Raw genomic sequence first — 27,289 nt, 5'->3', positions numbered from 1 at the left:
TTTTTAACCAGTAAGTAGAAATTCATTGATCCCAAGGGGTAAAAGTTAAGAGGTTTTACTTTCTGTTCACATAGAAATTAAGACCTTCTCTCAAGATCTTTTAGATTTATGGGTGGGAGGGACTTTGGAGGCCACTAATTCAACAATCTTATTTTACAGAAGAAGAGACTGATACCTAGAAAGGCTTATTTAACTTATCCCAGGTCATATGGGTAGTCAGTGTCACCTTTTATACCTTATGAGAATGCTGAGGTACTACTAGGTTCCTAAAGTTTATGCCAACAATCAATTCCTGCACAGTTCATCAACCTTGAGCAATTTCCAGTAAAGACTGGGTGATGAATTATCTGCCTCTAAGTCAAAGGAATGGTCTAGCTAAGATCATGAAGGCTTACCACCAGAAGATTGTTCTTTATGAACACTTTAAATCTTGAAAAGATTCATCAGCACAGATGAAGTCACAGACTTTTGAGGCATTAGAAAAATTATGACACTGTTTATACCATATTATAAGGAGTGTGATTTTGGTACCATTTTGATAGATTCAATTGAAGAAGAGGATATAGCTTCATGTTCCACTCTCTGTGTTTTATTTGGCAACAAACTACTTTAACTGTTTGCAATAAATTGCACACAGCTTTGTGATACTGAATTGATGTTCTAATTACATGATCAAGACCTATTGGCTCCAGACAATTTACTCTTAATAGTTGCCTAGTTCAATTCAATGAAACAAACCTTTATTAAGTCCTTTCTATGTGCAAGGGCATTATTCTAGATGCTGAAGATATAAAACAAAACAGTCTCTTCTCTCAGTGATCAACCTTACATTCTACTGGAGGGGATAAAACATGCATATGTAAGTAAAGCAAAGTATATGGAAAATAATTTTAAAGTACTTTAAAGATAAAGAGCATGAAGAGCATGTAAAGGGAATTAATAAGACTGGAAAGAATATTGGTAAGATAGGTGTTATCTAGGTTGTAAAAGACTTTAAATTCCAGAATAAATTTAGCAGACCCCTTATGATGTTTGGGTCCCCACAACTATGTACTTGGTGTGATTTTTGTTAGTTTTTTTCTTATAAAATAACAGAATCAAGAGGCAGATAAATGATAATATATATATATATATATATATATATATATATATATATATATATATATATATATTTGTCAGATCTTAAAGACATGCCCTCTGTCAATACCTTTAAGGACTTTGAGCTAGCTGCTATTTTCCACTACTTCTTAGGGACATTAGGAAGGAAATGGCAAATCCTTCTAGTATTGTTGCCAAAAACAAACAAACAAACAAACAAACAAAAAAACAACACACAAGTTGTGAAGAGTCAGAAACAAATGAAATGGATGAGGAGGAAAGAATGAAAAGGCAAATAAATTCAAAGCTTACCAGTCAAAACTGTTCATGAAGCCTTAAAGGACCATGTATACCAATCTGTGTTCTTTCTCTCTCTGATTCCTTGAAGATAAGTAGATAGTTGGGCACTTAGGTAGACAGACAGACAGACAGACAGATAGATACATAAGTAATCAGACTGATAGATGGTAATTGGCAGATCTTCCAGCAAAGGAGAAGAGGGTATAAAGATGTTAGCAATCCCTTCTCTCTTCTTCACTGATTCTATATGAGAACAATCCTGAAGAATAATCTGACAATTCAAGGAAGTTCACTATTACTACAGTAAAAACACTAGAAAAATGTACATTACCAAAGCTCATATTGCTGCTTAATATGTCTCTTAACACATAATCAGCAATTTGGGATTATTGTGGCGTGGAAGACTTCCAGCTAAAACTTTAAGTTAGCATCTCTCAAGTTAAACACACTAGTGTAAACCTAGTTCCCTATTCATATATGCTCCAATGTGTATGGAAATTTCTTTGTAACCATAAAAATCTAACTTTAACACTGTGACAAGTTTAACACTGGATTTACAAATTAAATTATAATTTACATTTCTTTATGATCGTATACTCCAGAGAAATATTCAATCTCCAGTAAAAATCAAATCCTAAATATACAAATCTACAGAAGTGACCAAAATTTTATGGTAACCAGAAATCACCTCATAGGGTTTATCCTGAAATATTAGAGTCAGAGCATTTTCCTGAAATGGTTCAAGTTGCTTTCTCATTGACCTACCTCAATTCTTACCCTTGTCATTCCATTTTTTAAAAAAATCCATAAATAATGCCACACCTCCTATTAGAAGGGATAGATATGACCCTTCTTCATGTCAATGATATATCCTATCTCAAGAAATTCTGACAATGTGGAATGATTTGTGACTAGAGAACTCTTCGGCAACATGTGTATTTGGCACTTCATTCTTAGTTCTGGACTTTGCAGCTACTGTTTTGTATGAAGAAGAAAGAATGGGAAATAGGGAAAAAAAAAAAACATGGGCTTTTCTGATTTTATTGTTTTATTAGAAGATCTGAAAGGTGATTTCCTGTATTAACAACACATAAATGGAATAATGGCTTGCATAGCTTGCAATTTGGCAAGATAAATAAGTGACTTGTTAGGAGGCTTTCTGGCCAAAAACCAGATTCTTTTCTTTCCTTTTTCTCTTTTCACATTTGCATTTTTCTGTTAAGCAGGTCCTCCAAGCCCAGAGAGCAGAGTAGGACATGCTGACAAAGCTCGAAAAGAAAAGCCAGACTAAAAATAAAGTTTCTTGAAATACAAAAGAGCATGTGATCTCCAGTGTTTCAAGCTGGATATAATTTTAAATGAATTGGGATCTCATGAAGAAAAGTGGCTTACAAAATACATGTGACAATTTCACAGGCAATTAATGAGAGAAGAATGAAGGGGAATGAGTGAAGAAAGAAATACAGTGTCCATTGGCAGACGGCCAGCAATCTCTGCAGTATTTTGACTTATAGAGACTGAAAGAGATACAGTGATAATTAATGTAGGGTGCCTTTATTGGGCAAGATAGATTATCCTGATGGTGGGGGGGTGTGTGGGGCATATGGTAAGGAAAATAGAGAGAAAATAGAGTTATTTTTGCTTTCCTAACAGTTAATTAAATTAAAATGAAAATAAAAAAGTAATAGCATGTTAGTAATTCAGGACGGTCTGGCCAGCTGCCTGAGCACAAATAGAGAAGTACCAACCCTGGTCTGAGCTTTATGCAATATGCAATGAGAGCTAATTATCTTCCACAAACAATCTTTGTGCTTTTATACATAAATATTTCCAAAGCAATTGAATTCTCTATGGTTTAATAACAAGAATATGATTTGATTCTTTTTGGAAATGATTCATTGAAAATAAACTTTAGTAGGTATAAACATGTTTGAGGCTTCAGTTTGGATATCTTTATGAGCAAATGAAAAGAATACTCTGCTGGCCATTAGGAGCCTCAGATTCTATCCTTATCTCTGCCTGTACTTTACTCATACTTTACTCAGTTGTATGACCTCAGCAGCCCAGAAACAGTTCCCTTGTTTATGAAAACAAGTAGTTGGAGTGGCTGAGCTTTAAAGGACCTGCTAAATTTGACATATGATGACTTTATGTGCCATCAGGTGTCCATGCATGTTTGTCTGTTTTTGGTAAGGGGTCTAGGAGGAAAAAGAACTAATGTGTGAAGCAATGGAAAGTATGTTGGGTTTGGAGTCAGATCATCTAGGTTCAAATCTTGTGTGTCAATTATTCCCTCTGTCATTTTGGGCAAATTATTTATCTTTTCTGTTCTTCATTTTTTTGTTACATTTCTTTACATTTGTTACACATTGTTACATTAATTGTGAAGTATTGGACTAGATTATCTTTAAGTTTCCAACTCAATGATCCTATGATTTCTGATTTCACTGGCATAAAGAATCCCTCTATCAACACTGAATAGTTCCTAATCTGCAATTGCTACCTTAGAGAATTATCTGTAACATTGAGAAATTAAATGACTTTCTAAGTTTACGCAGCCAGAAATGTGCCAGAAATGGATTTTTCCATGCTCTTTCTGACTTTTAGGTTGACCTCTATTATCACTTTCATCATTATATACAATCCGTATCTAGAAAAGAATTACAACTTTCCTCTCCAGAAGTGACTGAACATAATTAGATTTGCATAAAATAATAATTATAGGAGTGACTGGCAGATGGAATTCCCAAGAATCCAGCTAATCTGGAGCAAAGTCCTATGAGATGAAGAACTATACCACTGAATCCTTTGATCATCAGCCTAAAAATGGAATTAAGCTGAAGGTCAAGTCACTCTCTGTGTGACCACTGATTATTTTTATGACATTGCTAGACTACTCTTCCTCCTTTCTGTGTTGCCCATCACCTCTATTGTTGTTATCAGTGAAAGCTGAGAGAATAACAGAGAGATGGTCAGAACCAAGACCCAGCATTTCAAGAGTCTATTCTTACAATTCTATTTCTCTTGTTAATAAGCATCTGGCACTGAGTGCATTACAAAGAAAAAGAAGTAAGTGAAAAATTAGATTTTAACTGAACTTCCATTTATAAGATGCTATTTCAACAATTTTTATCATCTGGGGAGAAAGACACATAGTTATTCATTGACAAGAACTATGCAATCCTCAAGAAAAAGTAAGTCTTTTTCTAAAACCTTAGTTTTATTGATTGTTTAAAAAAAGTTAATGACTTAAAATCTGTTTTCTATTTTCTAGAATCTCTTCCTTTGACATAAAGAATTAGAGATAAGCAAATTCAAACATTAACAATGTCTCACAGCAAAAGCTAAATTATATACATCTAATCCATCTTTACTATACTAAGATCAGTTCTTTTAAAACAGTGACATCAAATAAAAACAGAATAAATAAAACAAAATAAAAACAGAAAAAAAAATAAAAATGCAATTTATATAGAGGAAGAAAAGGTCAAGAATAACAAAGTTAATGACAAAAGAAGTGTGAGAGAAACTTTATTAGTACCAAATCTCAGAATGTATGACAAAATAGTAATCATTAAAATAATTTCATAATTTTTAAAGGAGAAATTAACTAGTGCAACAGATTAAGCATGCAATTTACAGAACAAAGTGTCTGTTACAACACTGTAACAGAGTCTTTGAGTAACTATAAATGATCCCCTCTATAGGGGTAACAATTTGCTATTTCATGAACTCATTTAGGCTCCAAATAAATACATGACTTAGATATAAAAAGTAGCATCATAAATAATTTAAAAGAACAAAAAAGAAATTTTTGATATATGAATAGGAGAAAAATTTACAACTGAAGTAATAATAGAAGCCATACAAATTATATTGAACAATATTTATTATATTAAATTATTTTTCTCACACAAACATATCCAATGTAGTAAAAAGTTTAAATCATTCACTTATTGTGAAGATTTATAGGGATTTATGAAGTCTTTTGAAACAGTGATTTCAAACATGCAGCCCGCATGTTGACTTTCTAAGGTTCTCTTCTGTACAACATTATACAATTTTCAAAAAGCAATATTTTTATTTGTTAATTGTCTCTTTACTTATGTTCTCACCTTCTTTTCTTATCTTATTTCTATAATTATCATAGATAGCTCTGTTCGAAATATAGTGGTGACAATGGATATCCTTGTTTTACCTCTGATCTTATTGGAAATGAATCTAACTTTTAAAATTAGATATAATGTTTGCTCTTTGATTAAAATATGTTACCAACTTTGTAAAGAAACATTCAAATTAGTCCTAGGCTTTCAAGAATTATTCATCAAATGCATGTTAGATTTTGTCAAAAAGCCTTTTTAGCATGATTTACTTAGACATTTTTATATTTCTATAATTTATTAATATTATTTATCATATTTGTGATTTTTCTTATATTGAAGTAATCCCAAATTTCTTATGTAAACCAAAAATGGTCTTTCTAATGTATTGTTATAGTTTATATGATAATAATTTATATATTTCTTAGCAGTGTTAACTACTATCAATCAGTTTTTCCCTCCCAAAAACAGTTTTATTTCTCCCTGGTTAAAGTATCATGCCTATTTTATTAGTATTGCAAACAGTTTTTGTATTATTGTAATTAATGGTTCTTTGAATATTTGACAGAATTCACTAGGTGAATTTATGTGCTGCTAAAGGTTTTTTAAGGGAAGGGATTAGGGAAAGTTCATTTATGGCTTTTTCAAATTCTTTTTTTCATATAGTGTTACATTAATTGAGCAAGGCTTTTTAGCGAAGATAACCAATGTAGAATAATGCATTTCTGGAACACCATACATGGAAGTAATGAAAATTACAAAGACTGGGCCAGTATCCACTCAGGAATGTATGTGTGTGATACTCCCTATGGATTCAAGTTTCAATCCTCTTGGTATCCTATAACATGCTAATAAAATTGTTTTATGTCTTGTCTTGTGATTATAAGTGCTTATAAATTAAATCATAGGAGAATATCTTTAGAAAAGTATTAGTTAGTGAAATTACCAGGTTCTACCTTGCAGTGAGCCAGTGAAGTTACGCATGTCTATAAGTAGTGGAGAAATAAAACTAAGGTTCTTGGTAGTTTTATTTATTTATTTTTGTAGAATTTTCTTCTCTTGAGTTTTCAAACTATGCCAATGGTTCTCACTATAGTTTACTATATTAAGGGTTATTTTACTTAAGTTAACTTAAATATCTAGTCACCCTAACTTTTCTTATGTGTTGATACCACCCCAAACTATAACTTTACTACATTTGGTAACAGCTTTCTATACTATATTGTTTCTGTGATTGAGAGTTTTACAACGCATTTTAAATTTTGAGAAAAATCTGGTCAAAGTAATATATGCATCTTTAAACTTTTTGGCTAATGGTAAAATCTAAAGACTCTAATTTCAGAAAAGAAATCTGATAATGTAACCAAGTACTCCTCCACCACTGCCTTATAATACAAAACTATAGCTTTAATACAAAAAAATCATAAACCTGGGCAAGTTTAGTTGTACTCTTAAAAATAATCTTCAATGTGTTTCTAAACATAGTAATCAAGAAACAGGTTAATCTTAAGGTTTTTTTTTTTAAGTTAACTCTTTCATTTTTAATTACCTCCTTTTTTCGGTATTTCTATTTATAAACATCTTACTCTATAGCACAATAGTTTCCTTTTTAATTTTTTGCACATATTGAAAATTTTAGGATAGTATATGCCACATAAGTAATATACCTTAGATACTCTTCTATAAACACATGTATACATGGACATGCATCCATATATATTTATAATGCATGTGCTGCAATGTACTTATATTTATATGTATGAAATGTACTTTTATAATATACATGCATATATCTTGTTATAGATAAGTATATGTGTGTATGCATATCTTATATATTTTTGGTCCAAACCAGTGATTTTATCAGCATGGAAAACTCTTAGTGTGGAAATTCCTACCTTGACTATAGATAAATAATTTGCCTATAAAAACACACTTAACAGAGTTACTTGGGTATAGAGATAATGGACCTCACCCATGATCACATAGGAAGCTTGCATATATGTAAATATATAAATATGGATGTAGTTACATACATACAAAAAATAAATCAAATAATACACATACCTCATATATAAGAGATAATGTAGGATAAATAATGACTAGTCTTGAAATCAGAAAAATCTAGATTCAAGTGTCATACCTTGGACATATCCTGCCTTTGTGAATCTGAGCAAATTACTAATATCTCTTTGCTGTAATAAACTCTCTAAAATGTTGTATTAGGAAGTGCAGAGGATTTACTTTGGAATTTCCCCATGAAATCACACATCTAGATGAACACATAGTGTATACTCATACATATACACTCTTGCACACATAAAATGTAAACTTTGAAAGACACTTTAAGGTAATAGTTTCCTAGTAACAGAAATTATACAGAAGCTCTGCAGAGAACCCCTTTGTATAAACCTATGACCTTTTGATTTATTGTTTGTACTAAGGATTTTCAGATAAAGCTTCCATTCTTTGCCTGGAACATGTTACAGTCAATGTAATGGTACAATTATATTGTTGAAAAAGTGGAAGCAAAATAGGCACTCAGGGCACAGAGTTCTTTGAAGTAAATTAACTTGGAAAAGCCCATCTGGAAGAAAGCTTACCTAACAAACAGCAATCACACTCACCACACCTCTAGGAGGCCAAAGGAAGCTGAATTGCTATTTAAGGAGTTAGAAATTAAAGGAACAGTTGGATTTGGAAATGAGGTTAAGTAAATGGGATGAGAAATAAAAATAAAGAAAGATCAGTCACCTATTTTGCAGATGAGGAAGCAGAGGTCTAGGAAGTTAGGAGAGTCAGTGAATTAATCACAGTTCTGGTACCCAAATTGTGTTATCTTCATTACTAGTCTACTAATTCTTATAAATAATCACATTATATTTGGTAATGATTCAATCAATGCTTAATTTTACTTCTTACTTACACACCTTTTGAGAATAGGGATTGTTGTATTTGTTTCTATATGCAGTGCTATTTCCATTGTTATTTCCTGTGTTTAGTGGTTATATGCCTACTACACATGAGTACTTTAATAACTGTAGGTTGACTGAATGATGAATAAAAATTGAAATATAGCTCAGTACTACTGACATTATCCTTCAGGCTATTCATTATCCTTTTAGAATAAAATACATCATAGTTGTGGTTCTGATTAGGAGGATTAAACACATGTTTCCAATTTTTAGAAAAATAATTGGAGCCAAATAAACATTATAGATTTACCTTCAAGCCTAGTTTAGATCCCAGAAAGATAAGATGGAGATAGAAGATGGAAAGACAGACTGACAGAGACAGATACAAATAGAGATAGACACAGGGAGACAGACAAACTATCATTACTTTCAAATGTGAAGCAATCTCTCATTTCTGCTGAATTAGTCTTGCTTAAGTCTTTATCATCATTTAACTTGAGGTCAATCAATATATGAAATAGACATGAAATCTGTAAATGAAAACAAAATAAAAATAAAACCCAAGTAAATCCCAAAGAGTCTTTCTTTGCCAAACCACAGAAAGCTTGAATATACAAATTAGGAGATATAGATTCTAGTCATAGCTTTGTTATTATGATTTCTAAGTAACTTCTGCTCCATTGTAATAACTATCCGAGTTGCTTGATCTACCTCTCTGGGTCTAAGTTTCTTTATCATTAAAAATGAAGAAGCTGAAGTTATCTAATATCTAAGATACCTTCTGCTATCATTCTAAATCTGAGGCTTCTGTATTGTATTTATTTTTTTTAATCTCTTCAGAAGTCACATATTATAGATACTATTAGATTTCAGTAAGTCAGGAGGACCTGATAAAGTAAGGAGGAACTGATGAAGTCAGGAGGACCTGAGTTCAAATGTGACCTCAGACACTTAATACTTCTTACCTGTCTGATCCTGGGCATGTCACTTAATCCCAATTACCTTAGCCAAAAAAAGAGAGAAAGATTTCATTTAAGAATTATCAAGATATACTCTATGATAATTGCAACTCTCCCTAATAACTCTAAATAGAAATATAAAATTGTGCCCCTAGCAAAACATGGAGAATTGTTAGCTATTCATCATAAAAAGAAAAATAAAATTTCCCTGAATTATTTGAAATGCTTACATCAAAAAATTTAGCACACATTTATCAAAAAATCATTTTATGAAAAGGCATTGTGCTATACAAACAAAATAATCACTGCACTCAAGAAAGTTAAATACTACTGGGGTGAAGTTTAAAATGATTTTATTTATTTGTAGCCATTTATTCCTCAGATATTCCTCTGATGACAAGTGCTTAGCTCAGAAGAAAACAGACAATCAAAAGAAAGAGAGAGAATAGAGGTGTCCTAGGAGCTAAATGTTCTCTGAGCACTTCTACCTCCATCCTGAGGATCTGAGAGATATTCCTAATTCCTTTGTCAATTCAATCCAGATAGGCCAGTGGAACCCAGAAAAGTGGGACTGGTAAAGATAGAATATAAGTATTACTGCAATGACCAGTAGGAGTCCTTCTTGATAAAGAAAAAGAAGCATCCACAGCAGTTGTTCATTAAGGACACATTGTGATAGAGTGGGTGAACCTCCCAGCACAACCAGACTAAAGCCTTACTACTTTTCCAATGCTAGAATTTTATTAAAGGCCATTAAGTGAGTAGTATAATTATCTAGGATAAGACCTGACAAGGTGAAATTAAAGATGAATATTCTGAGTTTTCAAACCATTCAAATAAAGCTCTGATGGCACCACCTTATAGCCCAAATGACACCCTCGGCTCCTAAGGGAGATGGAGCTCATCCAATTCTGGGCATCCAAAAGATCAGTAAATAGTGCCAAAGTCTATAGAAGAGTGACAACAGTGTTGGGCCTTTGGAAAGAAAGGGGTTTGCATTAAGGGCAGATGTGTGTGTGTGTGTGTCATAGAAAAAATAAAGCACAATAATTGAGGTAGAAACCATCTGATTAGAAAGGGAAAATGAGCAACCATTAGAAGGAAAGACCCTAACCAGTGGACCAGTGGAGAAGTATTTTGCAGCAAAGGAAATTGAGCAAGATTCTCTGAAGAAGTTGGCAAAATAACACAACCAATTATGGGAAGCTGTTTTTTTTTTTTTTCTCCAGCTGAAAAGTAGGCAGAATGAAGGAAAGAGAGTGTTATGGCATGGAGAACAGTCAATTTATGAGTTCCATCCCATGGTGGTCAGGGGATAATCTAACTTCTAAGTAAAAGAAATAAAATTTTAAAAAAACCACTACCCTGGACATAGCCCACAGATTAAACATCAAATCAATTCTATTGAGCACCTGTCTTTTTCAGTAACTGTGTTATTCCTGTTATGGAATAACTGATTATTCCATATTTGAAATCTTTTCTTCACCTTTTAGCATCCCTAGGAACAACTCTTTCCTCAGATGTTACTGATACCTTCAGATTTTAGCAGTTTCATGTACTTGAGTAGAACTTTGTATATAGAAATAAGAAGAACTATTTATTTGTGTTTATGATGCTTGCTGAAATCTTACTGCAGAAAAAATATAAACTTCTGGAAGGAAGGGTAGTTATGTTTTCTGTTTATCAGTATATTAGTATAATAAAATTTTATTCTATTTTTATTTTTTAAATGAATTGAAATGGATTGGGGCAGCTAGGTAGTGCAGTGGATAGAGCACCAGCTCTGAAGTCAGGAGGATCTGAGTTCAAATGTGACCTCAGACACTTAACACTTCCTAGCTATATGACTCTGGGCAAGTCACTTAACCCCAATTGCCTAGGAAGGAAGGAAGGAAGGAAGGAAGGAAGGAAGGAAGGAAGGAAAGGAAAGGAAGGAGAGAGAAGGAAGAAAGAAAGGAAGAAAGAAAGAAAGAAGAAGAAAGAAAAGAAAGAAAGAAAGAAAGAAGAGAAAGAAAGAAAGAAAGAAAAGAAAGAAAGAAAGAAAGAAAGAAGAAAGAAAGAAAAGAAAGAAAGAAAGAAGAAGAAAGAAAGAAAGAAAGAAAGAAAGAAAAAGAAAGAAAGAAAGAAAGGAAGAAAGAAAGGAAGGAAGGAAGGAAGGGAAGGAAGAAAGGAAGAAAGAAAGAAAGAAAGAAAGAAAGAAAGGAAAGAAAAGAAAGAAAGAAAGAAAGAAAGAAAGAAAGAAAGAAAGAAAGAAAGAAAGAAAGAAAGAAAGGAAGGAAGGAAGGAAGGAAGGAAGGAAGGAAGGAAGGAAGGAAGGAAGGAAGGAAGGAAGGAAGGAAGGAAGGAAGGAAGGAAGGAAGGAAGGAAGGAAGGAAGGAAGGAAGGAAGGAAGGAAGGAAGGAAGGAAGAAAGAAAGAAAAAAGGAAAGAAAAGAAAAAAGAAAGAAAGACTTGAAATGGCATCCTTAGCTTATTCCTCTTGAACAGTTCTTTACTTGGTACTCAGTTTAAACTATATATCTGAATGGATCCCTATGTTTCCTGTCCAGTATTATGGTTCCTTTTGGACTGGTATCCTCCCTGGTTTACTCAGTTCTCTAAGAAATTGGAATATGCTCCTGAATCAGTATCCATGATTTGATTATTGCTACTAGGTCTCTCTAAAAACTATCATCTGCTGGAACCTGTGAACTTGTCAATCTTCTGCCAATCTACCCTAATACAGAGCTCCAAATGTTTCTGCCTGCCTTGGACTTCCATCCTTTACCTATTGCCAGATTCTCCAAATTGCATGCCCCAACTGTCTGCCAAGATCAATTACCACTTACTGCTTGCATATTCTGATGCCAACTTCCTGAATATCTATATTTCTTATTGCTATTAGGACTTTCCCAACTCAGATGTTCCCCAAAGATTTCAGGTTTAAAAACCCAGCGATCTGGACCATTCTACCATTAATAAAGCCTGCATTCTGACAGTTATGTAAGCTTAAAGAAATAGGGCTCTTATTTTCATGAATTTGAAAACAGCATTTTTTAAAAGCAGCTAATATTTTCTGAGGAAAATTGAGTACTAAATTGGATGGAAAAAGAAGAGAAACAATAATATTCATTACTTGTTAAATCCTTGGACCATGAAAGCATTGTGATTTCTTGCAGAAAACCTCTGAGTGGAATAATTACAGAATCTTACTCAGGTTGTGATATTGGGAAGTCAAGAAATCATTGCTATATAGTAGAGGGCCAATAAATATTTGCTGAATGAATAAATAAAGGAACATGAATTATAATCCAGGGTTATATCTCCAGTGCACCAAATGCTATGCTCAATAAAATATGATGTGAATTTAATTGAAATTGTTTTTTAATCTTATTCTTAAACCCTGATGACTATATTACCTGACTTATTCAGTAATGATATCACAAACTTTTGGAGAATATTGAAAGTCTAGTCTCTTTGTGCCAGATTTTATTCCAATTCAACAATAAGTTCCCTGTCATGTATCACACTCTTCCAATTTCCACCCTGCTATATACCAAGTAGAACTAACTTAGAGGGAAAAAAGAGTAAGTGTCTGACACACTATGAACTGAGAGTATCTTCACAAAATTGACAAAAGCAGAAATATTTCAGATTTTGACATTACCATATATTTCATATTGCAACTTCCACAGTCAAAGGCTTATAACATATGAAAATTAAAAAAAAAAACATCACAACCTATGATATTTTGGTTTCAAACTAAGGCAATCTCCTTTAGAAAATACTGTGTAATAACTACTTTATATTTATGCTTCATATATTAAAGAGCAAAACTAAGGCTACTAAGTACAAGCTACTGAGGCATATGTTTTGACTCATCATAAGGAAAAACTTCTATAAGCAGAAATGTTTACAAATAAAATAGCCTATCTTCTGAGGAAGTATTTCTTTATGACTAGAAGGGTTTGTCACCACAAGTCATCTCAGACCAGACATTAGTGCCTTCAGTTTTCCCTTTTCTAATGGGTACATCATGTCCTTGAGAAAAGGTTAAAGAGGGCAGGTTCTGGCCTCTTCCATCTGTGCTATCATAAAGCAATCTCTACCTCATGCTGCCAACTGCAAAGAAGAGCAATACTTTCTTTGACTTTAGGTCCCTACCTTCTGTTATACTTAACCTTTGAAGGTAAAGGAGTGGTCCCTCCACTCAATAACAAATATTCTCACTCCTGGTTAAACTCTAGTTTTAAACCCTAGTTAGTGATTTTGATAAGTTAAAAGGTATATACAGTTTTATGGCCTTTTAAGCATTGTTCCAGATTCTTCCACAAAATATTCGGACTAGTTTACAACTCCACCAAGAGTTCATTAGTATATCTATTTTTTTCCTCATCCTCTCCATTATTTGTCATTTTTGATATGTATGTGGTGGTAGCTCAGTGTTTTAATTTGCATATATTTGATCATAGCAATTTAGAGCATTTTTTTTCATATGACAAAGATAACTGATTTCTTCTGAAAATGTCTTCATATCCTTTGATCAATTTGATCTATTGAGGAGTGGCTCTTATTTTTTATAAATTTAACTTAATTCTTCAGATGTATATGAGAACTGAGATTTTTATCTAATGAATTTGTTGTAAAATTTTTTTGAAATCACTTTATTATCTATGATTCCTTTTAACAACATATATTTCACTTGATTTTCCTTTTTATTAGATATATTTTTGCTTTTGTTTTGTTTGAGATCATGATCACTATCCTACCTTTTTATTTTGTTTTTACTTCAAATTACACATGCTAGATTCTGCTCTAGCCATTTATTTTCATTCTTTCTGTATATGTCTGCTTCAAGTGTTTCTTTTATAAACAACCTATTGTTGGATTCTGGTTTGTTTTTATCAATTCTCTTATCTGCCTCCATTTTCTAAGTAAGCTTTATCCCATTTACATTCACAGTTATAATTACTAATTGTGTATTACCCTCCATCTCATTTTTTTCTTTTTATCCTCTCTTTCAAAATTCTATTTCACTTCTAACCACTATCTGACTTAATCCATTCTTCCTTTTATCAAACTTCCCTTTTCTCTTATTCCCTTCCCTTGTTATTTCCTTACTAGGTATATTAGATTACTGTGCATAATTAAGTGTGTGTGTATGTGTGTACATGTGTGTGTTCTTCCCTCTTTGAATAATTTTTAGTGAGATGAAACATTGCCCACCATCCCTCCTATTTTCCCTTCTATTATAAAAGCTTTTCCTTAATTCTTCTTTTATATAGAAAACTTTTGTTTCTCCCTTCCCCCTACTCCCAGTACATGCCTCTTTCTCAATACTACACTTTTTTTGACATCATTTCAACACAACTTACTCACATCCATGACCTCTGTCTACTTCAACTTTTTTACTGCTCTGTAAATGATAAAGGTCTTAGACATATACAGGAATTTTTTTAAAGGATTGTCTTGGGGCAGCTAGGTGGCACAGTGGATAGAGCACCAGCTTTGAAATCAGGAGAACTGAGTTTAAATCTGGCCTCAGACACTTAGCACTTCCTAGTTGTGTCTCTCTGGACAAGTCACTTAACCCCAATTGCCTCAGGGGGAAAAAAGGATTGTCTTAATATATGAGAAATGACTAATTAAAGGTGAAGCTATCATTTCAGGACATTTGTGATCAAGTACATACCAAGTAAAACACAAAATAGAGATAAATATCTGAAAAAGACATTTTAAAAGACAACTTTGAAAAAAAACTTTTTTCTTAGGAAATTTGGAATAATAAAAGCAAAAATATTGATTTGATTATTAGCATTTTTGCACAAATTTTTGTTGACAAATTATATTAACCACAAGTCATTCAAACTGTTTCAGAGAATAAATGCATTGCCAAGCAAAATATTCTTGCAGAATTGTTGGAGAAACATATCAGGCAATCAATTAGTTGATGACTTTGTGGTACAAACTCATTTAGGGAACACTACAGTGGGAGATGGAACATGAATATCATTGCCTCAAAGAATAATAACTACAGTAATACCAACCAAAAAGTGAAGTGAGCCTATGATGATGTTGATGTGAAATTCAGCTAATTAGTGTTGTCCAAAATAAGTTAATAAATGGAATAAAAATGTAGATGATGAATAAATATACAATACAATAAATCAATTGTACTCCAATTCTTGCCAATTTTGTAACCATAAGCATTGTCATTTAAACTTTCCATGGAGGGAAATAGGGGAAAATTTGGAACAGAAGGGAATACAAGGGATAATGTTGTAAAAAATGTTATAATTATAAAATTAATAAAAAGAAACACTCCATAAACCTGAAAGTCTAATATAAATATGATTTATTATAATTACAAAATAATAGAAAAGATCCTATAGTCCTTTTAAAAAAATAAAATATCTTTGATGAAAACATGAAAATAAAATCAACAGAATTTCATCCACATATTTCTACTCATACTCATAATCATAAAATGAGAGAAATAGAAAACTTGGGTTTAATTTTGCTAATTTCAAAACAGCATTTGATCAAATTGAGCAAAAAACTTCTTAAACATTTCTTCAAACAAGGCATCTTCTTACTATTTGCTAATCATATAGAACTTTATGACAGATTTGATTCTATTTTTATTATTAGAATTATCCCTTGAATTTTTACATGCAGCAGGATACCTATTTTTATGAGGAGTATACACTAATATTAGGGAAAATGTCTAATGTACAGTCCAAATGTAAAAATTCCCTAACAAATACAAAGTTCACCAAATGCTTTTATTTAGAAGTGGTATTGAACTAATTACATGAAATTCAATATCACTAAGAGGTTCCTCAATTAAATTCACAGTCATTTGAAAGAAATTGTTTTAACCATTCACAGTAGCAGATGACAGTGTTGTGAGGATGGAAAAAGTAGCTAAAAAGACTTACTAACTTACAGCATATTTTTGGACAGACTTGTCCATTGAATCAATGCATTTTATATGGACAATAACCTATGTTCAGAAATGAGAAGAAAAAACACAGATCTGTAATTCTGTGAAATGTCACTTGCAGCAATCCAGTTCAGTTTTGAAAGGGAGAGAAGATACTATTTAATCCAACTCATATTTGAATTGGATTGATGCAAAAACACTCATAGTGAATTGTCAACTAGCCTTTGTGCAATGTCCTCTAATGAAGTGAAGTAACTGCCAGGTTTTGCTCCTAGATTTCTCTACTAATGAAAAGCAAGTCCAATCTTTCTTCCATATTACTTCCCATTTTATATTTAAAGACAGCTATCATATGTCTACTAAAAGCGTTCTTTGAGTTAAACATTTCCAGTTACTTTAACTGATCTTCACACATGATATTAAAGCCTTTCACTTTCTTGGATCTTCACCTTCACTATCCTCTAGATATTCTCCAGATTATTATGGTCATTTCTATAATATGCCATTCAGAAATGCATAGAAAACTCAAAATGGAGGCTAATATAGGAACAGTCTAGTGAGGGTATTATAATGGGCCAGAACTCTGGAGGTCCTCTGGAATGTATCTTGGTTTCTGTAGGGGAGGCAAGAGGATCACCATGATGGTCTCTGTCTTGAAGTCTCCATAAGTCGGGCAGCTTATGCTCCAACCTCCAGTCCTGTGTCTTCCCCTCTGATCTGACTCTGACCTTTTAAATATTCTATTACAATTAAATCCATTCATCATATTGAGTAGAAGCCAATCATTATATCACTAGTGAACCACTATTTGTTGTAAGATTAATTCAATCATACTGAATTAGTGAACTATTAATCACCATGCTAAACTAGATAACCATTGTCAGTTTCATGAGTTAACACCTTCTTTAAATCAATTATACAGAGTTTCAGCTCTCTACTGAATATAAATCATCCTAGTTCTGGGCTTTAGGTCTCAAAAATTATAAGTTAGCCTTTGACAAAGAAGAAACAATTAATTCAGAAATAGATGTTTTACTGTGCATATCCTTTGATCCAGAAGTGCTACTATTGGGCTTATATCCTAAGGAAATACTAAAGAAGGGAAAGGGACCTGTATGTGCCAAAATGTTTGTGGCAGCCCTTTTTGTAGTAGATAGAAACTGGAAAATGAACGGATGCTCATCAATTGGAGAATGGTTGGGTAAATTATGGTATATGGATGTTATGGAATATTATTGTTCTGTACAAAATGACCAGCAGGATGAATACAGAGAGGCTTGGAGAGACATCGACTGATGCTGAGTGAAATGAGCAGAACCAGGAGATCATTGTACACTTCAACAACAATAATGTATGAAGATGCATTCTGATGGAAGTGGATATCTTCAAGAAAGAAAAGATCTAATTCAGTTCCAGATGATCAATGATGGACAGAATCAGCTACACCCAGAGAAGGAACACTGGAAAATGAGTGTAAAGTATTTGCACTTTTGTCTTTCTTCCCCAGGTTATTTTTACCTTCTGAATCCAATTCTTCCTGTGCAATAAGAAATTCGGTTCTGCACACACATATTATATCTAGGATATACTATAAGATATTTAATATGTATGGGAATGCCTGCCATCTAGGGGAAGGGGTGGAGGGAAGGAGGGGAAAAATTCGGAACAGAAGGAGTACAAGGGATAATGTTGTAAAAAATTACCTATACATATGTACTGTCAAAAAATGTTATAATTATAAAATTAATAAGAAAAAAAAAGAAATAGATATTTTAAAAATATTCATTTTAGTTCTACCACCTTTGTTTCTATTTCCTTCCTTTTCCCATGCTGCAGTAGAAAGAACATCAATTTTGAAATCAAAAGACCTGGGAGTTTTAGCTCTGACATGTACTACTTATGTGACCTTTAGGAAAGTTACTTCTTAGCTTTAAACTTCTTATCTATAAAATGTTTGGACTAATTGATTAGTAAGGACCTTTTATGTCATGTTTATTTGAAATATTATATGCAGTATATAAGTTAGGCACACATATCATATATTCTGTTTTATTCCCATTCAATATAACCAAATACCAATTATAATTGACTTTTCTAAAATTGTATTCAGATTCTAAAATTCTTTCTTGTTTATTTTTGGTTAAACTTATCTAGCTCTCAACGGATTACTGTGGTTGATCCAAGATTCTGATCACATCTATTCTAGGGACTAACTCTGTGATCCATTTTGAGTCCCCACACTACTGCCTACTCAGAGCTACAAGTTTAAATCTAACATCCTAGCTCACTCCCTCTTCCCTTTTCTCTAAGCAAAGTTCTTTTCCAGTATTTTTGTCTGTTTGAGGCAAATGTTAGATATTTGAAATTGGTCCTAGTGTGGTTTGTCCTTAGATTTCCCCATTAATACTTACCCCCTTTCCCCTTCCCGAGTTTTCTGTTGAAGTAGTTTTTTAGGTAACGAGATATACAATTTTTGTTAATCTGTACTAAATGATCTCTCCTGACAGCATTTAAGTATCCAATGGTTAAAGTATCTCATTACCAAAAAAGTCATATCTCTAATATTAATATAATTTAGATGACTCTATAACACTAAGAAATATAAAGTATAGGCTAGATCACTGGAGGGCTTCAGGGTCAGCCAGAGTCAGGTTAAGTCAAAATCCTTGGTCTTTATGGGGAGAAGTGAAGGAGGCAGGCAAGCTGCCAAATGGCTTGTCAAAGATGTATCCTGGATTCTGGAGTCCGGAGTCTCCAGCCTCTCTCCTCCTTGTTCTGCCACCAAGTGACTCTGGATTGCTTCTCTCCCCTCTGCCCTCCAATCCTTGCCTATAATTATCTCAACACCAAACATTCAGCAAGAACCAAAGGTGAGGAGAGCTGTTATCCAAATATATGCTAATAGAGCCATTGTCTCAAATCAAACAGGTAATTAGCTATAAGTGCTCTGTTGTCTGATTCAAGAATACCTTTTTGGAGTTTCTGCCCTCTACAAAGAAACATGGCATATTTTGAGCTAAGAATAATTTAAGTTCTGGGTAACCTAAAGGGTAATAGGAAATGCATATTATTTTATAGCATATGGTGAAAGAAAATTTGTATGTAAATAATTACTTAAAGAAATAAAATCAAGGTCATACAAAGTTGAAAACAAATTTGACAGTTTTAAAGTGAGAATGCCTGACTATATCAAGATTGACTTGTAATGTTTCAATACCATTTTCTGACTGCTCTCTTAAGTGCTGACCTTGAAATATTGAGATATTAAAAGAACCAAAGGAAGGTCTTCAATATATTGGGAGGATCTCTCATAAAACATTTATGCAAAAAGATATACACAAATTATATAGGAAAAAAGTCAAAGAAGGGTTTTTCAACGACAGTCGTGAAGACTATACACACCAATAAGTACATGCCTCCTTCCAAATATAAGGATATCCCACCAAAAATTTTTTGGGGGAAACATTTGGAAATAGCTTAAATCAAATAACCTACCTTGAGAGATTATCATTCCATGATATTAGAAATGTTTAATGAAAAACCTGCTCCCAATTGATAGTTATCCTATTATCTATAATACCTGCTTAACCTGGAATATTGCTCTGTAAGCTTTTCCATCATTATCCCATTGGTGTATTTCTCCTGAAACCTCTATGTTTTGTGGAAGAACCCATGCCCACCTGTCTTCATTCAATTCTCATTGCTGTTCCTGAAGCTAAGCCTTCGGGATAATGGCCCTGGACTGGGCACCTTCATGGCCTTCCCTGTTAACTTCATCTCCATCTTTTCTTTGGTTAGAATTTATGCTCCTTGTAAGAAGGGACTGTCTTTCTGTTTACTTTATTTATGTCTCCAGAACGTTGGATAGTGCCTAGCACACTTATTAAATGTTTTTTCCTTCCTTCTTTCCAAAGGTGTCATGATGAACTTTTGTAGATGTTATGCAGAATGTGATGTAGTTTTCCTAGGTATGAAATTGAATTATATTTTCTCTAAATCATGTAATGAATTCCAGCACTAGAATATTCAAATTATACAGAAGTTCATAAGTAAAAAGAGAATGTATTAAATCATCTTTCATTGTGAAGTTAAAAAACCATGTACTTGGGCCTGAAACACAAAATTCCTGGGCTTAAGCCTTGGCTTTTTTTTTTTTTTTTTTTTTTTTTTTTTTTTACTAACTAGCTATGTGCTCTTGGAGGAGTCATTATACTTATTTCTTCATCTATAAAATAAAAGGATGAACTAGATGATAGAAAGGGTTCCTTTTTCATCCATATGGTAGAATTGTGCAATGAGAGCAATTATCCAACAAATTTCATTACAATAAGACAAAATTTCTGTTTTTAGGGTAATTATCTTCAAAAGGTTTTTTGTTTATAAATCTCCATTAGCAAACTTTAAGCAACATCTTCAACATATGATATTTACTTATAAATAAATTATACATGTATGCTACTGTGCTAATAATTATAAACTTTAAAAATAATTCAAACTTGAAATTTAAAAAAAAGGATAAGATAAAGGTGAAATAATATTTGGTCCCACAATCAATAGGGAGTCCCTTGAGTTTGTTGAATAGGGAGTAGTGTGGTCAGATTCATGCATTAGGAATATCAATTTGGCAGCTTTGTCAAGGATCAATAGGAGTTCAAGGAGAGACTTGAAGGAGGGAGACCAATTAAGGAGTTATTTCAATAAAGCAAGTAAGAAGTTATATGGACCTGAATAAGAGTGATATTAATAGGAATGAAGAGAAAGGAATGATGTGAGAAATATTGTGGTGATAGAAATAGCAAGGCTTGGAAACTAACTGGACAGACATGTAAAGTAAGAAAAATATGGAGTCCAGAATGAAAAATTGTAAATCTGAGTATGGGGGTGCTTACAACAAATATAGGAAAGATTAAAAGAGGGATAGCTTTTAGGAGGAAAATATGTAATGAAATCTTAACTGAAGATTACAATCCATACAGCTCATCCTATTAAATTTGCAATGTTACACAGAAAATGAAGAGATCTCATTGCTTTATTCATGAGTCACTACCTCAAGTCAAACAATTGTTGTTAAATAGTTCCTGAAGCAGCCACAACATGATTTTAGGAGTGAGGGTAGGAGAATGTGAGGATACTAGGGGGAATGTAGAATTTTGCTTGTAAAACTATGGAAAGTCCTTGAATCAAGGTTACATCATAACTGTCCCAATTCCTGGCATAATCCCTGGGAGGACAGGGCTTAGAAAACATAGAGGGGTAGAATAGTGACTGTTAATGACTACAAACTAGCATATTTATGTTGGAGACAGGCATATGATTTAGGGGAATAGATATTGTCCATCTTTCCACACTCTGAATAATCACATAATCTTGAGGATCATACCATCACTCTAAAAAATAGTATTAGATAACAACAATAGTGTAAAAAAATTCCCTCTCTATATACTAAATAAGGAAATATCTCTTGATCCCATTCCCCTTTACCGCAAAAAAAAAAAAAAAAAAAGTTTTCAAAAGGGCAAATGATAACTGAGTCTATATGGTAGAGGATATGTATTTCAATAGTTGTTTTTTTTTCCTATTGTTAGAGGAAACTCATTCATTCTCACATATGCCTGTAAGGAAACCAGAAAATCCATTCAAAATAAAATTTGTTATCAAATTCAGAGGTCAGAAAAGAAATGGTTTCAAAATACTTTGTACTAGTTTGTAGCATGAACTAATTCTGAATATAAAGTCATGAAGTGATCCCAATAACAGAGCTTTTCTTATTTGCCATTCTATTCAAGGCCATAACCAAAAACAACCTTCTTTCTCAAGCTGGAAGTCCTTGGAAAATGTTTGAGGTCAAGACACTTGGAAGCCAAATATTTTAAGCCACACCTGATCAAGATCTCTAATGGTAAAATCTCTAGTAAGTGTTCATCTAGCATTCATAAAAAAAATTCTACTTGTGGAGAACCCATTACTTTGTTACCATCTCCCCCACTATATCTATGAACCACTGGACCTTTCTTATTAACCCTAAAACTGAGCATTTAAACATGAATTATTTTTTCTTTCCATGTTGCAATATGAGTTTCTTCTGAGCACCTATTGGTGCTTTTCTATCTGTATCTACAATACTCAGAATAATGCTTTGCATGATCTTTAATAGTTTTTAAATTAATTACTTCATATTCATTTATTCTTTTCAAAGGAAGCCCATTCAGTTTTTGAAAAGCACTAATAGTTAGGCATATTTTCATAACATGGAACCAAAATCTTTTTGTTGTTAAGTCATTTTTTTCCAATTATTTCTGATTCTTGATGACCTCATTTAGGATTTTCTTGGCAAAGATCCTAGCGTGGATTCTCATTTCCTTCTCCAACTCTTTTTACAGGTGATTCATCTGATGACTTCACCTGAGTCAAATAGGGTAAATTGACTTGCCCATAGTCACACAGTTAGTGTCTGAAGCCAGATTTGAAAGCAAGAAAATGAGTCTTACTAACTTCAAGTCTATCATTATATCCACTAAACTACCTAGCTGACAAAACCAAGCCTGCCTGTCTATAGTTTCTACCCAACCGAAGATGACAAATAAGGAAAAGAACTAAATTCATTCTAATTTCCCACCCAGTATGCTTTAAAATACCTCCTCTGCCCCAATGTCATTCATTCAATAATTAGAAAGGAACCATGACATAATAGCAAGACCAATGCACTTAAATGCATTAAGATTCAGGTATGAATTTCACTTAAGAAATTTACTACGTTTCTAGCACTGAGCACATCATTTTAATTTGTCCAGTGTCAGCTTACTTATAAGTAATTTGGAGATAACAGTATGCAATTTATAGGGTTGTTGGGAAGATTGAATAATATTATGTATATAAAATGTTTTGCAAGTGTTAAAATGCTGTAGAAAGAAGAATTATTATTCCCAACACTAAATAATTACTTGGGTCTTTCCTCACTCACTCAATTGTTGTTTTGATTTCATATAGCATAATATTGGAATAAGTATAAGTTATCTGATTCTCAAAAAGTACAGAACAGATGATTGATTTATTAAAATATGGTGATTACTATATGTGGCATAAAAGATTACGCAATCTTGAATAAATATGATTGAAACAATAAAGAACAATAGCATGGCTGAATAATTAGAGCAGATCTTTATAGGGATTGTTGATCAACTACATAATCAGTTCTGAACATATCCAGAAAAGAGAAATCAACTAGTCTTAGCTGATTCATTTTAAGTAAAAATGGTCTTATCCCTCACATTTAATAATTTTCAGAAATAAGAATAAGATTTTCATGACTAGAAGTAATGTGCTGAGCAGTAAATAGAATTGGCATGCTCTTTGCCCTCAAAGATATAACATAAATTTGTCAGAAACATTCTACCTAAAGGAAGAAATGCTTAGACTTGCCTTCTTTATCTATAATTGGAAAAGAAATTGAGTAAAAATCTATAGATTTCTACTCTTTGACAGAACCTTAATTATTATTTTCAATACAATATGAAAAATAGTCATTATGGCAATACACATTCATATAATTTGGATTTGAATAACTTTCTGCTTAAGTAATTACATCATCAGAAATCTCTTGAAAATTTTGTCAACTTTTCTAAGTCTAGTTGAAAAACAAAGCTGTGATCAAAATAATTTTACTTGCTATAAAATGCAGTTTGAAAGTGAATATCCAGAGAAAGATGTGGTATCTATAGCAACAGGCTCAAAGTTGTTTGAAAGAGTTAATTCCCTGTTCTCCTTTCCCCAGTGGTCATGTAAAACATGGCACATAAAAGAAACAATTAAAGTGCTATCTATATTTACAGAATTGTACTAGATACTGTAAGGTCAGTTTCTGTCTTTAAACCCTTATAGCTTAGGAAGGGAGAGAAGATGCATAGACAAAAAGAGAATGAAAGTGTATCTTGGAGGAAGTAAGACAATGTGGGCCAGATAAGAGAAAACCTTGAAAGTCAGAGAGAAGAGTTTGATATTGACACGTTAGGGAATGTAGGGTATATAGGGAATGGTAGGGCATATTTGAAAAGTAAAACATCTATTTAAACTGACTGAATTAAGATCAGTCTGGTATTATTATGATTAATGGGCTAGAGAAAGGACTGGACTAAAACTAGTCATGCTGCTTACATGCATCCAAGAGTGATAATGGCTCTGGCAACACTGGTGGAGAAATGAGAAATAGCTAGAATTTATATAGCATTTTAAGTTCTGCAAAACAGTTTATAATTATCTCCATTTATTGTTACAACACTGGAATGTAGATTTTACAAAAAAGAAAACTGAGATAGACAGTAATAGATTGACATGGTCAAATAGATAATATCAGAGGCTAGATTTGAATTCAAATCAATGTGCAAAGAGATGATCTTGTGGATAAAGACTCACATTTAAATCTGCCCTCAGATACTCAATGTGTGACCTTGAATAAATCATTTAGTTCTTTGTCTCAGTTTTCTCATATGTAAAATGATCTGGAGCAGGAAATGGCAAACTACTCTAATCTTTGACAAGAAAACTCCAAATGAGGTCATGAAAAGTCAGAACTAAAATGAGTGAACTTCCTCACTCTACATTTAGTGCTCTATCCACTGCATCATCTAGCTACCAACAAAAAGCATGTACAAAAGACATTTAGAAGCAAAAACTGTTGACTCAATTATTTATAAGATGTAAAAAATTATGGGAAAAGATGACTAATAATTCTTAAATGTTTAATTTCAGTTCCTAGGAAAATGACAATGGTTTTGCTGAAACAGATAAGTTGGGAAAGAAACCTGATCTGGCTAAATAATAATGCTCTGAATTTAAGACACATCAAGTTTGAGGTGAAAATGAAATATCCAAGTGGGGAATGTCCAGTGGATAGTTGGATATATGTTGTCTCTGAAGCTTGAGTGATGAAATAAGAAAGAAGATTTGAGGGTCATTAGCAGAGAGGTGCTTGATGAAACCATGAGAATGGATGAACTAAATACAAAAGGCCAAGGAATGAATGTTGATAAACTACAGCCCTTTCTCCATGGGACTTTTCCTGATTTTATCTCCCTCATGATCTAATATTTATTTTTTATCTATCTTGTATTTGTTTATCTATATATCTACTGTTTTCCCTTAGCTTATTGTAATGCATCATTCTAAGAGTACAGAAGGGCAGGAATTGTTTTCCTTTTGTCTTGGTATTACTAATAATTAATATAGTATCCAAAATATCATAGTACTTATTAGATGTTCTTTGAGTTGAACTAAATTGAAGTCAAGGATAAGAATAGGGAGAACTATCAATGGCAGGGGGAGAACAAAAGAGGTGGTCATTATACTTTAGTGACTAGAAAAAATGCAATTCAACAAATATTTACTCATCACAACTCTGTAACAGTTACCTTGAATGAAAGTTAACTGGTCCCTGCCATGTGATACTCAATAAACATTGCTAAATTTAGTTGAATAAACTTCAAACAAAATTTAGTGGGAAAAGAAATCAAAATATACATCTAGAGAGTAAGTTACCACAATTTCATCTATGTTAAAAAGAATCAGCTTTAAGGGAATGAATGGTCATTTCTTTTCTTTTTCTTTTTCTTTTTTTTTTTCATTTAAAAAAATTATTAAGGCTTTTTATTTACAAAACATATGCATGGGTAATTTTTCAACATTGACCTTTGCAAAACTTTCTATTCCAAATGTTTCCCTTCTTCCTCTCATCCCATCCCCTAGCTGGCAGGTAGTCCAATATATGTTAAATGTGTTTAAATATATATTAAACCAGCTACACCCAGGACAGAACTCTGGGAGATGACTATGAACCACTATATAGAATTCCCAATCCCACTATTTTTGTCCTCCTGCATTTTTTATTTCTTTCACAGGCTAATTGTGCATTATTTCAAAGTCTGATTCTTTTTGTACAACAAAAGAACTGTATGAACATGTATATACATATATTATATTTAACTTATACTTTAACATATTTAACATGTATTGGTCAACCTGCCATGTGAGGGAGGGAGTGGGGAGAAGGAGAGTAAAAGTTGAAACAAAAGGTTTTATTTACAAGATATATGCATGGGCAATTTTGCTCATATAGCTCCTAATGTTCCCTTGGCATATAGATTCCCAAATATTTTTCACTATCATCAGTTATTTTAAATGGAATTTCTCTTTGTATCTCTTGTTGTTGCATTTTGTTAGTGATGTATAAAAATGCTGATGATTTCTGTGGATTTATTTTGTATTCTGCAACTTTGCTAAAGTTGTGGATTACTTCTAATAGTTTTTTAGTTGATATTCTAGGGTTCTCTAAGTATACCTTCATATCATCTGCACAATGATAATTTTGTTTCCTCATTACCTACTCTAATTCCTTTAATCTCTTTTTCTTCTCTTATTGCCAAAGCTAGAATTTCTAATACAATTTTGAATGGTAATGTTGATAGTGGGCAACCTTATTTTACCCTGATTTTATTGGAAATAGTTCCAGTTTATCTCCATTTACATGTGATACTTGCTGATGATTTTAAATAGATGCTACTGACTATTTTAAGGAAAGTCCATTTATTCCTATACTTTCTAGCTTTTTTAAAAATAGGAATGAGTGTTGGATTTTATCAAATGATTTTTCTACATCTATTTAGATAATCATATGGTTTTTGTTACTTTGATGATCAATATCATCAATTATGCTAATAGTTTTCTTAATATTGAACCAGCCCTGCATTTCTGGTGTAAATCATAGTTGGTCATGGTGTATCCTGGGGATGATTGTCTGTAATCTCTTTGCTAGTATTTTATTTAATCTATGTTCATTAGGGAGATTAGGGAGATAATTTTCTTTCTTTTTGTTCTACCTTGTTTAGGTATCACTACCATGTTTGCATTATAAAAGGAATTTGGTAGGAGACCTTTATTCCCTATTTTTTCAAATAGTTTGCATAGTCTTGGAGTCAATTGTTTTTTAAAGGTTTGGTAGAATTCA

Source organism: Sminthopsis crassicaudata, chromosome 3, assembly GCF_048593235.1.
Source record: "Sminthopsis crassicaudata isolate SCR6 chromosome 3, ASM4859323v1, whole genome shotgun sequence".
NCBI lineage: Eukaryota > Metazoa > Chordata > Mammalia > Dasyuromorphia > Dasyuridae > Sminthopsis > Sminthopsis crassicaudata.
Note: the sequence above shows the minus strand (reverse complement) of the source record.